The sequence below is a fragment of the Hyperolius riggenbachi genome, chromosome 1 (assembly GCF_040937935.1).
Source record: "Hyperolius riggenbachi isolate aHypRig1 chromosome 1, aHypRig1.pri, whole genome shotgun sequence".
Lineage (NCBI taxonomy): Eukaryota > Metazoa > Chordata > Amphibia > Anura > Hyperoliidae > Hyperolius > Hyperolius riggenbachi.
The window spans coordinates 374078833-374092790 of NC_090646.1; positions in this window are offsets into that span (position 1 = coordinate 374078833).

The following is a 13958-nucleotide window of genomic DNA, read 5'->3' on the forward strand; positions in this document are numbered from 1 at the left end:
AGGAAACTGCCAGCAGTACCATGGTCCTCAGAGTTTCTTGTGGGAGAGGTTTCACCACAATATCACCATACAGAGCCCCCTGATGATCCATTTGTGAAAAGGAATAGATTTCTCATGTAAAAGGGGGTATCAGCTACTGATTGGGATGACGTTCAATTCTTGGTCATGGTTTCTTTTTAAGTAGTTGCAGCATTTAGTACAGAGAAATGCAAACACTAGTGAAAGTTCAAGGGGTTGATTCATTACACATTGGTAGTATTACCCTGCACACACAGCAATATTACCATTACCATTGCACATAAGTACCACAAGATACACTGTTAGGTTGACCTGCAGTACTCCTGTAGTGCAATTACTGGAAGACAGCCCCACGTGGGCTCCCCAGCTGTAGGACCCTGGTGCGGATGCAGCCTCGGCATTCCCTATTGCTATGCCACTGTGCCAGGCCTCACCCTGGGCCCTATACTAGGTACATTACAGGCCCTTTCTACTCTGAGCTCAGTACTGGAGTTCTATCTATATCTCCTGATCTCAGCCTTGCTGAATGATGGACTTCAGGAGAGGGAAACTGCTGTTCATGTAAATAGGGGCACCACACACATTTTAGAGACTGTCTGTATAATATGTAAAGTATTGCTAGTATTTCAGCTTTATGGGAGGGAAGGGGGGTCAGTGCACAAGGTCAGTTTAGTGGTAGTGGGTTAGAGTAAAGTTACTGGGTAAGGGAAGTTGTTGGATTAAGTTAGGATGTATGGCAGACTGGGATATAAATTGCTGATCTTTCTGGGTTTAGGCTTGGGTCAGGCTAGAGTAAATGTGAGGTCAGGATTTGGTATTTGCGGGGGAAAGGGTTAAAGTGCTTTGTAGGACATAACAGTCAGACAGAAGTTACAGATAGTGTTCTGTACAGCAGAAAGAACAGACAGCTCACATGAAGGCAGACGAAATCAGTCCCTTCGATTAACTAATCAAAGGCTTTGCCTGTAATGCAAGATTCCACCTTCTATTGTCAGCAATTAGAAATGCAAACATGAGTGAGGGGTTCAAAGAGATAAGGCAATCAGTCAACAATAGAACAATTAGCACCCATTACCCAACGCAGTTTCTGCTAGGCACACGTGATCAAGGGCGCTGCTGTCTCTCTTGAACTCCCACTATTATTCTCCTTACTGATTACTTTTTCACACTCAGGAACACCCAGACAGGACACAGCTCAGGCTAAAATACATTTTACTCACGCACTGCGAGCTGGCTCTATCAGTGCAAGCCAAGTCAGGGACATGCAGCACAGCAGACATGAACAGAAGAAGCAGTTCAAAAAAAAAGCCGGGCTGCAGCAACACGCAGACATGTGGGGGCGGAGCTGTAGCTACAGGCTGGTTACGTACAGAAGGCTCGCTGCTCCCCTGCTGCTTGTCAGTCACTGCTGCCCGTTACTGAACTGTGCGTGCTTGGCCAGCATGAAAATAATTAGCGCACACGTGTCCCGCCCGCCCCCTCCCTACCATGCCGATCTGTGCATAAATGATTAGAATTGCCACGTCACTGGCTGTGTAGCAACGCTAACAGGCTGGGCGGTCTGGGCAGGGGAGACCCGATACACATCACGCTGCGAGTGGGAGCGGGAGTGAGTGATGTGCGTGGTCTCCGCCTCAGACGATTTTGCTGTGCACAGAGGGGTAAATTCAAGGAGGTGGGGCCGCCTTTGACCTATCAGGCGCCTGTAGGCACATGCCTACAGTGCCTTATGGTAAATCCGGCCCTGCCTGATTATTTCGATCAGGAATCTAAAGTGTGTATAAGTATGCTTCAACATTGGCGGCCTCCTCTGTAATTTACACATTTAAAAATGGCACAGGCAAATTTGGATGACAAATACTGTTCCCCTCCAAATTAGAGCAACTCTGGGGTAACACGTAATTCGTGCATCAACTATTGCCAGTGGCCAAATTACCTTTTTTTTTTTTTTCTAATTTAAGCTTTGGCTATGAGTGGTGCCCAAATTAGTCACTGAGCATCGTCATAGCCTTAATTCTCATTACAGCCTATGGCAGCACATAAATGATCACCGCAGTGCTGCCCCGAAATTAGCTGATGTGTTTGTAGTAATGTGCCAAGATTGTCAGGTTGTTGACCTTTTGTTTCCGCCTGGAACTTCAAATGCAGAGTTCATACAGTGTGAAACTGATGGTGAACATACTGTAGGTCTTAAGGCCCATACTCACGGGCGAGAAATGTGGCCTGTCGCCAGCACACGTGAGCGTGTGGGCGACAGGCCGGCGATAGCTTCTCGCCAGGTCCCTCCGCGTACACACGCGGAAGAGGGACCAGCGGCAAGGCGGAAGCTGTCGCTGACGTTCCTCCTCCCCCCGCCGGAAGCTCCATGTACCTACATGGAGGTTGCTGTCGCTAGTCCGCGTACTCACGCGGACTAGCGACAGTTGCGGCGGGGGGGCAGCGGCGACTGTCGCCATGCGATTGAAAGTTTCAATCGCATGGCGACATGAGCGGCGGGCGACAGTTCGAGGTGCGCGCGTGTGCGACGGCCCATACTCACGGGCGACCTGTCGCCGCAACACGCGCGCGCCGCGTGTTGAGGCGACAAAAGTCCCTCGTGAGTATGGGCCATAATTCTCCCTAGTGTGACATGGAGGATAGTAGAGGGTGCTTTTGTCTTCTGGGCAGGCACAGTGCCAAGCAAGTTTGGAGACAGTCATTGTATTTCACCAACACCAGTGTTTTGTTTGTACTGTACAGGGTATTTACTCTATACACATAAAATAGGAAACAAAATAAAAGTCAAAATCCTTGCCACTAGATGGGTGACTACAACTCAAAGAGAATCTTCTCAACAGAGAACAGACCTAGTATTTGTTCCAAGACAGCAGAAAAAGCCAGCAAGATGCTTTACAGCACAGAACTCCTCATTTGTTCAGTCCACCACAGACGTGTGGTTCCCAGAGCAGGAGAGCTTGGACTGACCAAATCAACCTATTTATCTCACTCAAGCACCCCTGTCCAAGAGAACACCACAACCTGAAGTGGATTTGCTAAAAGGGAAGTGTAGAGCAAAGAAATTTGGAACACACAAAAAGCCGGGTACAGTTAAAAATGGTGCAGAGTGAATAATGGCGCACCGTTCCGCCGATCATAAAACGCTATTTACCGTTTTAATGTAAATATATTAAAACGGTAAATAACGTTTTATAAAACATTTATTCGCAGAACGGTGCACCATTTGCAGGGGTGCTAGTGAGGCAGCGGGGATCAGGGGGAGATGCAGCGGGCAGGACAGGCAGCGGGGTGGAGGGAGTAGGATTAGGCGGAGGATGTGCACAGAGGGATACATTACCTAGTCCCAGCCGGCGATCGCTCCTTCACTTCTTCTGTTAGTTTGCAGGAGTCCTCATCCAGCCAATCACCATGCGGAAACCGAAGCCGGTGATTGGCTGGATGAGGACTCCTGCAAACTAACAGAAGTGAAGGAGCGATCGCCGGCTGGGACTAGGTAATTTATCCCTCTGCACACATCCTCCGCCTAATCCTACTCCCTCCACCCCGCTGCCTGTCCTGCTCGCTGCATCTCCCCCCGACCCCGCTGCCTAAATTAGTTTAAGATATAAAACGATAAATATCGTTTTATATTCATTACTGCTGCACCTTTTTTATCCCCTTGGCGCTGTGCGCCATTTTTGCCTGTTCCGAAAAAAACACCATCAATAGCTTTCACATACACTCTCTGCTGTACCTGCCACACTAGGTAAAGATCTGTGCTCCCTGAATTCTTATCAGCAGTCTTTGTGATGTCTCTCTCCACCCTGCCATGTGCAACAGAGCTCCTCAGCATAGCCCACACATCCTTACTACCTGAAAGTTTCCTGGCAACTGTCTAAATCTATGCTCTACACTTTTGTTCCCAGGGTCTTCCAGCCAAGTATTTGAGAATTCAGTGGATAGGATAGAGCACCAGAGCCAAGCTTTGACTTTTGTTTGCCACTGATTGTTTCCTTACTCTCCAGTGCAATACACTGTTTGTCAGATGTTTTCACATTTATCCCGTCTGTGGTTATCTTACTCCAAACTGATCCCCCTGCCTGATGTCAAACCTAAACCTTCCTTTCCTAATGAAAATCCCTTTCTTCGCACTTTACTTTTGGTACTGCTGCTGCATGAAAGCCTGGTAATTGTGCAGTGTGCAGGCAGCACAAGGAAGATTTACCAGTCTCATGCCTGCCTGTTACTAGAATAACTTGCACTTTGCTATGGTGGCACTAATCGAGAGTATTGGACAGTGCTGCCCTGGTGTTAGGACTGGTAAAATTACTATACGCTGCCTAAACACGCTGACCATCTCATTTACAGTGATATGTTAGCAGGTGCCATGATAAGAGGAAAGCAACAAGTACGTTGTTTTCTTGACCTAGTACATCAATATAATTACTATTTTAAGTAAGGTGGGATGAGATAAATGCATAAAGCTACATTAGTCTGCCATTGTTTTGTATACCACACAGTATCTGATGATATGATATGAAGACTTAATGGAATGAACAACGCCACAAACTTAGTGAATTTACAGGAAAAAATAACTTTGAAAGAGAGCCAAATACGGTACATCTTGATAATAATAGATTTTGTTTAATATCTTCCTGTTTTCACTATCTCTAAACATTTATTAAATATATTACTACGTTAAAGGACCAGTAGCGCGAAAAATTATAGAATTTAAAATACATGTACACACATACAAATAAGAAGTATGTTTCTTCCAGAGTAAAATGAGCCATAAATTACTTTTCTCGTATGTTGCTGTCACTTAGATGAAAGCTGACGGAACTGAAAGTTTTTGACTAGTCTACCTCTTCATGGGGGGTTCTCAGTATTTAATGTATTCTTTAGAAAAGCATTCCCTGGAAACGATCTATACAAAGATGCAGGCTGCCCCGCCTACCTGTTTACAAACTGTTCTGGCAGTTGGACTGAGCAACTGCCATTCAGTAAGGCCCCGTTCAGACTGCAGAACGCAGACCGCAACGCATGCGGACCGCAACGCGTACGAACGCACGCCATCCGCGTTCGTATGCGTTGCGTGGCTGATCCCATCACTGAAAAGTGAATGGGACAGCCATGCGTTTTTACAAAAAATGCGTGCAGCATGCGTTTCCGGACCGCACAGGTCCGGAACGCATGCAGTGTGAACATCAGACATTGCACTCTATGCAATGTCTGATGTCGTGCGTGTCGGCCACCTGCACGCGTTTCCAAAACGCGGCTGGAAACGCGTGCAGTGTGAACGGGGCCTAAGAGTTTTTTTTTTAAAAGACAAACCTGGGAATCCCCATGAGAATGATGGGCTAGTCCATAATCTGTCAGTTCTGTCAGATTTCTACTACCTACTGTAAGTGACAGCAACATAGGAGAAAAACAATTTTTAGCAAATTTTACTCTGGGAGAAATGTACTTTTTATTTACGTGTTTTCATGAAATTTTACTTAAAACATTTTCCACGATAATGGTCCTTTAACTACTTAAAGACCGCCTCACGCCAACGGGCGTGACCGCGGCGGCAGCCCCAGGACCACCTAACGCCAATTGGCGTCAAGTCCTGGGGCTGCAGTTTCACAGGGAACGGCCGCGCGCATGCGCGATCGTTCCCTGCCACTTCACGGAACGGAATTTCGTGATTAGCGGCTAGCAGGCTGTTTGTAAACGAAAGGGGAAAGAAATCCTCTTGGTTTACAAGCGTACAGTGCTGCAGTCCCCGGCAGCGCTGTACAAGATCGGCGATCCCCAGCCTCTGATTGGCCGAGGAGTGTCGTCCTCTCATAGGCTGATGCCTATGACAGGCGGAACAGGACGGATCACCATCCTGTTCCATAAAGATTACATAGGGGAGGAGGGAAGGGGAGGGAGGAAGGGACAGAGAGCCTCATAGAGGCTGGGGAAAAAATAAATAAATGGCCGCAGCGATCGGACCCCTCTGTCGGCATGTCCCCTTAGGGACAAAAAAAGGAGGTAAGTCCGATCGCTGGGCTTCTTAGCTGGGCTGTACAGGAGGCTGAAAAGCCTGCGCAGCCCAGTACTGCAAAACATGGCCTGGTTTTTAGGGGGGGTTAGCACTGTGGGCGTCAAGTGGTTAAAGTTGTATGAAATGTAAATATCATCTATGGTGGAAGGCATAGAACACAGCATAAAACTACCGGTAATAGCGAAAAATATAAATGGTTTTCAAGTTACTGGAAGAGCCAATACTGTAACTTCTACTTCAATCAGAAGCTAATTAATAAGATTGTCCTTGCTGTACCAAAATTGCCAGATTGACTTGAGCTACACTAAACTGTGTAAACAATGCAGGATCGTTTCTGTTATATCCGGGGAAAGCACTTTATATATTTTGCTTGCACATCAGTTGTGTAATTACAAGAAAATCTGATAATTTGCCCTGCAACCTGCAATGTTATCAGGTAACTTCAGTCTTCAAGTAAAGGCAGCCATACATCTAGCGATGATGGGCAGATTTGACCAAGAGACAAATCTCTCTCTAATCCAATCTGATTAGATACAGATCTGTTGGCTGCCCATACACCGCAGGCCGATTCCCGATCAATTTCATGCAGAAATTGATCAACAATTAGCCATATGACGCCGCATCTGACCGCTCGCTGTCCCGATGCTATCTCCCTAATGTTAAATGTGTTATCTTTCATAAGGTGGGGCTGTGCCCAGTGCAAGTTATACATTACCTGTCTGTGGCCTCCAGTGGCTCCAGGCACACTTTGTTCTTAATATACGTGCGCCATGTGGTTGCCTAGTAATGTGGCCATCTGTGTGACGTCTGACATCACACGCACGCCCATACTAGGCAACCACATGGGTCACACATAAATGGAGAGTGGAGTGCGCCCAGAGCAAGTGGAGGCCACGGACAGTAATGTATAACTTGCACTGGGCATCGAGGGGGCATTTAACATTGGTGGGGACTAGTCAAAAATTGCACGCAGCTACAGCTGCACACCCGATTGAGCAAGTTGGCCTAACATCTTGCAGCATATGCGATCGACTTATGCGACCAATATCGCCCTGACCAATTTTGTTGCATTGTCAGTTGGGCATGCATTTGGCAGCACTGATTTTCATGTGATTCGATTTTAATAATCTAATTAGATGGTCGATCAGCCTCCAAGTCGCCTGATGTTTGGCTACCTTAAGATAATTTACCCCTCACAGAGGAGCACTTAAAACTAAAATAAAACAAAAACATGCACTCAACCCAATTCCCTGAAAGAGATCCTTTATTGATGGTGGGTGGTTTGGGGGCGCACGCGTACGCCCAGAAACACAGACCTAGAGCCAGTTTTTAAACGGGCTTAGGTCTACTAGTCTATTATAAGTGAAACCCATACTATTTCCGCTCATTTTCCTGGGTACTAAAGGTGATGAAGAGACTCATTGGGGTTGATTCACTAAACTGTGCTATGACAAACAGCATGCCTTATCAGAAATAGCATGCCTTATCAGAGATAGCACACCTTATGAAAGATAACATACCTTATCAAAGTTAACACGCCTTATCAGAGTAGTAGAGCGAGCGCTACGAACCCGCAGAGGCTCCAGGCAGGACGAGTGCCATTGCCAATTAGCAGGCATAAGTTTGTAGCACTCGCTATGCTACTCTGATAAAGTGTGTAAACTTTGATAAGGCGTGTTATCTTTGATAAGGCATGTTATCTCTGATAAGGCGTGCTATCTCTGATAAGGTGTGCTATTTGTCATAGCACAGTTTAGCGAATCCACCCCATTGGGCCTGATTCACAAAGCGGTGCTAACAGTTAGCACGCTGGTGAAAAGCCCTTTATCACGTCTAAACTCAGTTTAGGCATGATAAGTTTAGGTGTGATAAGTTTAGGTGTGATAGGTTTAGGCATGATAAGTTTAGGCGTGATAAGTTTAAGCACCAACTGGGTTAGCACCGCAGTGCACAGCTGATCAAAAGTTTTGCGCTAGCAAAGTCTGGTGCACTTCGCATAGAGTTTAATGGCGCTGCTTTGCGTGCAGGACTTTGCGTGCGATCTAAACTTATCTAAACTTATCATGCCTAAACTTATCATACCTAAACTTATCACGCCTAAACTGGCTTTTCACCAGCATGGTGCAATGGTTATCACGCCTAAAGTCTCTAACTGGGTTAGCACCGCTTTGTGAATCGAGCCCATTGTCTCTTCCATGGGGAAAAGGTAGTGCCTAGTCCCTCTCCCCTGTTCCTCCTTTGTAAGAACCCCACCAATGCTGGTGCATGCAGCCTGGTATGGAAGAGGATGGAGGGCAAAGAGTTACTGTCCCTTTGTTTCCGGCAAACTTGTTGGCATTCTAGACGTAGAATGTGGGAAGGATCCATTTTTTTCTTCACTTTTTTTTGCAACTCAGATATTTTGAGTTATATCATGTTTATTCAATTAAGTTGCAATGCACATAAAAAAAGGTCAAACATTAAATTGACAAACCTGCAATGACACCTGGGAACATTTAGCTGGAGGACACTACAATTGCACCTGAACAAACTGAAAAATAAAGAAATAAAGAAATTAAAAAAATAAAATAAATTTTATATATATAATATATATATATATATATATATATATATATATATATATATATATATATATATATATATATACACATCACACGCGCACACATATACAGTGGTTTGCAAAAGTATTCGGCCCCCTTGAAGTTTTCCACATTTTGTCCTATTACTGCCACAAACATCAATCAATTTTATTGGAATTCCACGTGAAAGACCAATACAAAGTGGTGTACACGTGAGAAGTGGAACGAAAATCATACATGATTCCAAACATTTTTTTTTACAAATAAAGAACTGTAAAGTGGGGTGTGCGTAATTATTCAGCCCCCTTTGGTCTGAGTGCAATCAGTTGCCTATAGACATTGCCTGATGAGTGCTTATGACTAAATAGAGTTCACCTGTGTGTAATCTAATGTCAGTACAAATACAGCTGCTCTGTGAGGGCCTCAGAGGTTGTCTAAGAGAATATTGGGAGCAACAACACCATGAAGTCCAAAGAACACACCAGACAAGTCGATTATTTCCAACATGTCCGATTTGCTTTCCGATCGATTTCTGAGCATTTTCTGATCGATTTCCGTTCACTTTAATAGGAAATCAATCATAAAATTCTCAGAAATCGATCGGAAAGCAAATTGGACATGTTGGAAATAACGATATGACAGTAAATCGGCCAGAAAATCTCATAGTGTGTACCTAGCATTAGTCGTGCACTGCAAAAAGTTGGCCTTTATGGAAGAGTCGCAAGAAGAAAGCCATTGTTAACAGAAAAACATAAGAAGTCCCGTTTGCAGTTTGCCACAAGCCATGTGGGGGACACAGCAAACATGTGGAAGAAGGTGCTCTGGTCAGATGAGACCAAAATGGAACTTTTTGGCCAAAATGCAAAATGCTATGTGTGGCGGAAAACTAACACTGCACATCACTCTGAACACACCATCCCCACTGTCAAATATGGTGGTGGCAGCATCATGCTCTGAGGGTGCTTCTCTTCAGCCGGGATAGGGAAGCTGGTCAGAGTTGATGGGAAGATGGAGGGAGCCAAATACAGGGCAATCTTGGAAGAAAACCTCTTGGAGTCTGCAAAAGACTTGAGACTGGGGCGGAGGTTCACCTTCCAGCAGGACAATGACCCTAAACATAAAACCAGGGCAACAATTGAATGGTTTTAAACAAAACATATCCATGTGTTAGAATGGCCCAGTCAAAGTCCAGTTCTAAATCCAGTCGAGAATCTGTGGCTAGATCTGAAAACTGCTGTTCACAAACGCTGTCTGATCTGACTGAGCTGGAGCTGTTTTGCAAAGAAGAATGGGCAAGTATTTCAGTCTCTAGATGTGCAAAGCTGGTAGAGACATACCCTAAAAGACTGGCAGCTGTAATTGCAACAAAATGTGGTTCTACAAAGTATTGACTCAGGGGGCTGAATAATAACGCACACCCCACTTTGCAGTTATTATTTTTTTTAATGTTTGGAATCATGTATGATTTTCGTTCCACTTCTCACATGTACACCACTTTGTATTGGTCTTTCACAAGGAATTCCAATAAAATTGATTCATGTTTGTGGCAGTAATATGACAAAATGTGAAAAACTTCAAGGGGGCCAAATACTTTTGCAAACCACTGTATATGCATGCACACAACACATTATGCACTATGCTGAGTGACTTTCAGTAACCCTAAAGTGCTGGGGGGTTGTGAACCTTACTGTCCTTTTGTTAACGTTTTATTCGGTTAACAAATCTATATTCCTGCTTGCACAGATGGATGCCAGACTACCTTAGCATCTCATATTATGTTATTCATCTTAAATTAACCCCATCCATGGTTGCCTAATCTGTTTGATCGTGTGCACAAAACCTAATAAACCATTGCTAAAGGCAACACGCTTTATGAGACTGCTGAATTAGAATCCAGATGAATTTAATACTGTGAAGTCTTTGTTCCTTCCTGGAAAAGAAGATGGGAAATTATTTTCACTGTTCCTTTACATGTCAAAACCATATGTTGAAATCTAGGTTTAAGGCATTGGAAATTATAATAGTCCACGCAAAATGGAACCGAATTGTTTCTGTTTTGAGAGCCTGGAAATTATTGTTACTGCTTTGGACCCTCTATAGTTATCTCATGTCAGTTAATGGACCCCCTGAGATCTATTGAAGATACTCTTTGAACCTGTTGGTTACATTTACTTCCTTAGAATCTGATCTTTAAAAACATGAACAAAGACTGAATGCACTGAAAATATATTAACATTCCACACTGCATTTGTGCAAAAAAAAAAAAAAAACACCTCAAAAATAAACATGAATATACCGGTAATACATAATTAAAAAAAAAATAATTATCATATAACTGCCAACACTGCTTCTTTTACCTTATCTATATTTATCCCTACACTCCCCACCCACAGACAGATGAAGGCAGCTAGGGGTACAGGTGGAATCCAACTAATGATTGCACTTGATCCTCTGATTCAGACACAAAAAGAAATGCTCACTTCTTTGGGAAGATTAGTTGCTGGCTGCATGTGGATAAAACTTGTGTAGTCTTATCAGGAAGGAACAGCAGCAACTGAAGAGTGTTTTTTAATCCAACTGATGACTTCTTCCCCACAGTTCCATTTAGCAAGTAGAGTATGCAGGTAAAGTAAAGTTTTCGATAAATAAATGAGCGGTTATCTTTAAAGGGATCCAACCAGCTTTTTTCTGCAGTTTGTCCTGGTTTCTAATAGCTGTAGGAGCTGCCATTTTCTCCCCTCCCCTCTGCCCTTATTTATCTAGGGGAAGGTGTGAATGCAATCAAGCATAACTTCTCTAAACTATTTAAAGTACAGTGTCCTACCCCCCCCCCCTGCCGATGAAACCTTTTGTTTGCTCACTGCTACTGCTAATTACATTAGTCCTTATCTGCCTGCTCTTTTTGTGGGTGGCAGGAGGTAATAAAGGCCTCTAACAAACATTTAAATATAAAGAGGAGAGGTATAATGGATTTTTTTTAGTAATGAGCCACATCATTAGCATGCATTTTTAATGTGTTTTTGAGATGCCCTAGGGGCTAAAAATGCTGCTTGGTTCACTTTAAAAATGATCATCGCAGGGGTGTAATAGGCCCTATGGTTATGGATTATAATGTTTTAAAAAAAAAAGGGTAATATGATGCAATGCAAAATATTTGGTATATTTCAGGGGTAGAGAGTAGAATTGAACCTCTTTCTAATATTTGATCTATGCATGACCATTTTACAATAGAGGACGCCATGCTACAACCCCAAAGCTAATGTGAAGTAAAAGCTGACAGAAGTCCTGCACTTCCCAGTGGCTGTAACCAGGTTTTTATTGAAATAATCATTCAAACACAGGAAAAAGTACAGAAGTCACATCTGCAGCTGTTTCACACAGTTGCTTAAACTTGTTTTTCTCACTAAGATGGATTTACCAAACCAAAGGACTGTAAATTGTGATCCTTTAGTTTAGTACAAATGTGATGAACCCCCTCATCCTGTTGTGATATGCAGAGGATCATGGACTAGTAGTCCTACTCTGCATTAGGGATGATCATAAAGATGCAAATACTTCTGAGTTTATGCAAATGTTTATGCAGATATATGCAGCTTGAAAATTGACCAGTCAATTTAAACCTCGGTTTAAATTGATTGGTCCATTTTCAAACTGCATATATTTGCATAAAAATGTACTCGTAGAAATTTGCATCTCATTGATCATCCCTACTCTGCACATCAGGAACAGTGATTGGCTCTACAAGAATACAGAGGAATTAGTGCATGCACACACACATTTCCTGACTGTGCATCACACCTTTAGCATATTGTATGCACAATTTATTAAAGAACACATGGAAGCCATGCAATGAAATGTCTGGCTGATGCATTTTTAAAACTATGTGCTCACAGATGCACCTTTACGTGAAGTAGCCTTCAAAAATGTAGGAAAGATAGTGGTTAAATCCTAAGTAAGTCATGCAGATAGGGGGTGAGAAGAAAAAGGCTGCTGAGGATGTGGGTGCCCCTCCTGATCTTTCCTAACCCACATGTAGGTGGCAGAACGGGGAGGTTATAACATCTACTCCCTCACAAAGTACCCTTGTCTCAGTGTTGAAGTACAAGGAGCTGGTACTCATTGCTATATACCCTAAAAATGATGTGGGGTCATTCAATGCAGGACTAATGGTGCAGATCATCTCTGTATTAACCACCCTGGCGTTCTGTTAAGATCATAGCAAGGAAATGAACAGCGCTACTTCAAAACAGGCAAGTGCCTACCTGCAAAAGAGTGCAAGCCCCACTTGTGGGATATAATACACACCGAGCATACACATGACCTGTCTACCACTGGAGGATGTTGGTTTCCTGTAACAGCTTGCATGCAACCCATCAAGCACTTGTCCCTCCCACCGTGAAGAAGTCAATCCTCCATGGGAGGGGCCTAACACTATCCTAACCTACGTATATATGCATAGCCTGGGTGCGGCTAATCAAGTAAACTCGAAAATTGAAAATAGCCATGCTTTTGGTGTATATGCAGAGCTTCTGTTTGGGTTCAAGGTGCATTTGTAGTTCCTGGGGGGGGGGGGGGGGCTTAGCGCATCTCTGATGGAGGCCATTCGGAGGCGGCCTGGTGTTGCGCTGATCCACCTTTTGCGCAATTTTCAATTTTCGATTTTACTTGATTAGCCGCACCCAGGCTATGCATATACATAGGTTAGGATTTAGTTAGTGTTATGCCCCTCCCATGGAGGATTGACTTCTTCGCGGTGGGAGGGACGAGTGCTTGATGGGTTGCATGCAAGCTGTTACAGGAAACCAACATCCTCCAGTGGTAGACAGGTCATGTGTATGCTCGGTGTGTATTATATCCCACAAGTGGGGCTTGCACTCTTTTGCAGGTAGGCACTTGCCTGTTTTTAAGTAGCGCTGTTCATTTCCTTGCTCAGCTGCTCCCACTTAACAGCCATGCTTTTGGTGTATATGCAGAGCTTCTGTTTGGGTTCAAGGTGCGTTTGTAATTCCTGGGGGGCTCAGCGCATCTCTGATGGAGGCCATTCGGAGGCGGCCTGGTGTTGCACTGATCCACCTTTTGCGCAATGTTCTGTTAAGATCGCCAGGGTGGCGGCACAGCACTATTTTTTGCATTTTTTTTTAAATCATGTAGCTAGCCTAGCACTAGCTACATGATTCCCCCCTCCCTGCGGCGTCCCTCCCACCCCTCCAATCGTCGCCGGCACGTATGCCAGTCCGGAAATATCGTTCTGAGCGGGATTTCCTTTAGGGCTTCTCCCGTCGCCATGGCGACGATCGTGATGACGTCATCGACGTCGTGACATCATCGGGAGTCCCGATCCACCCCTCAGC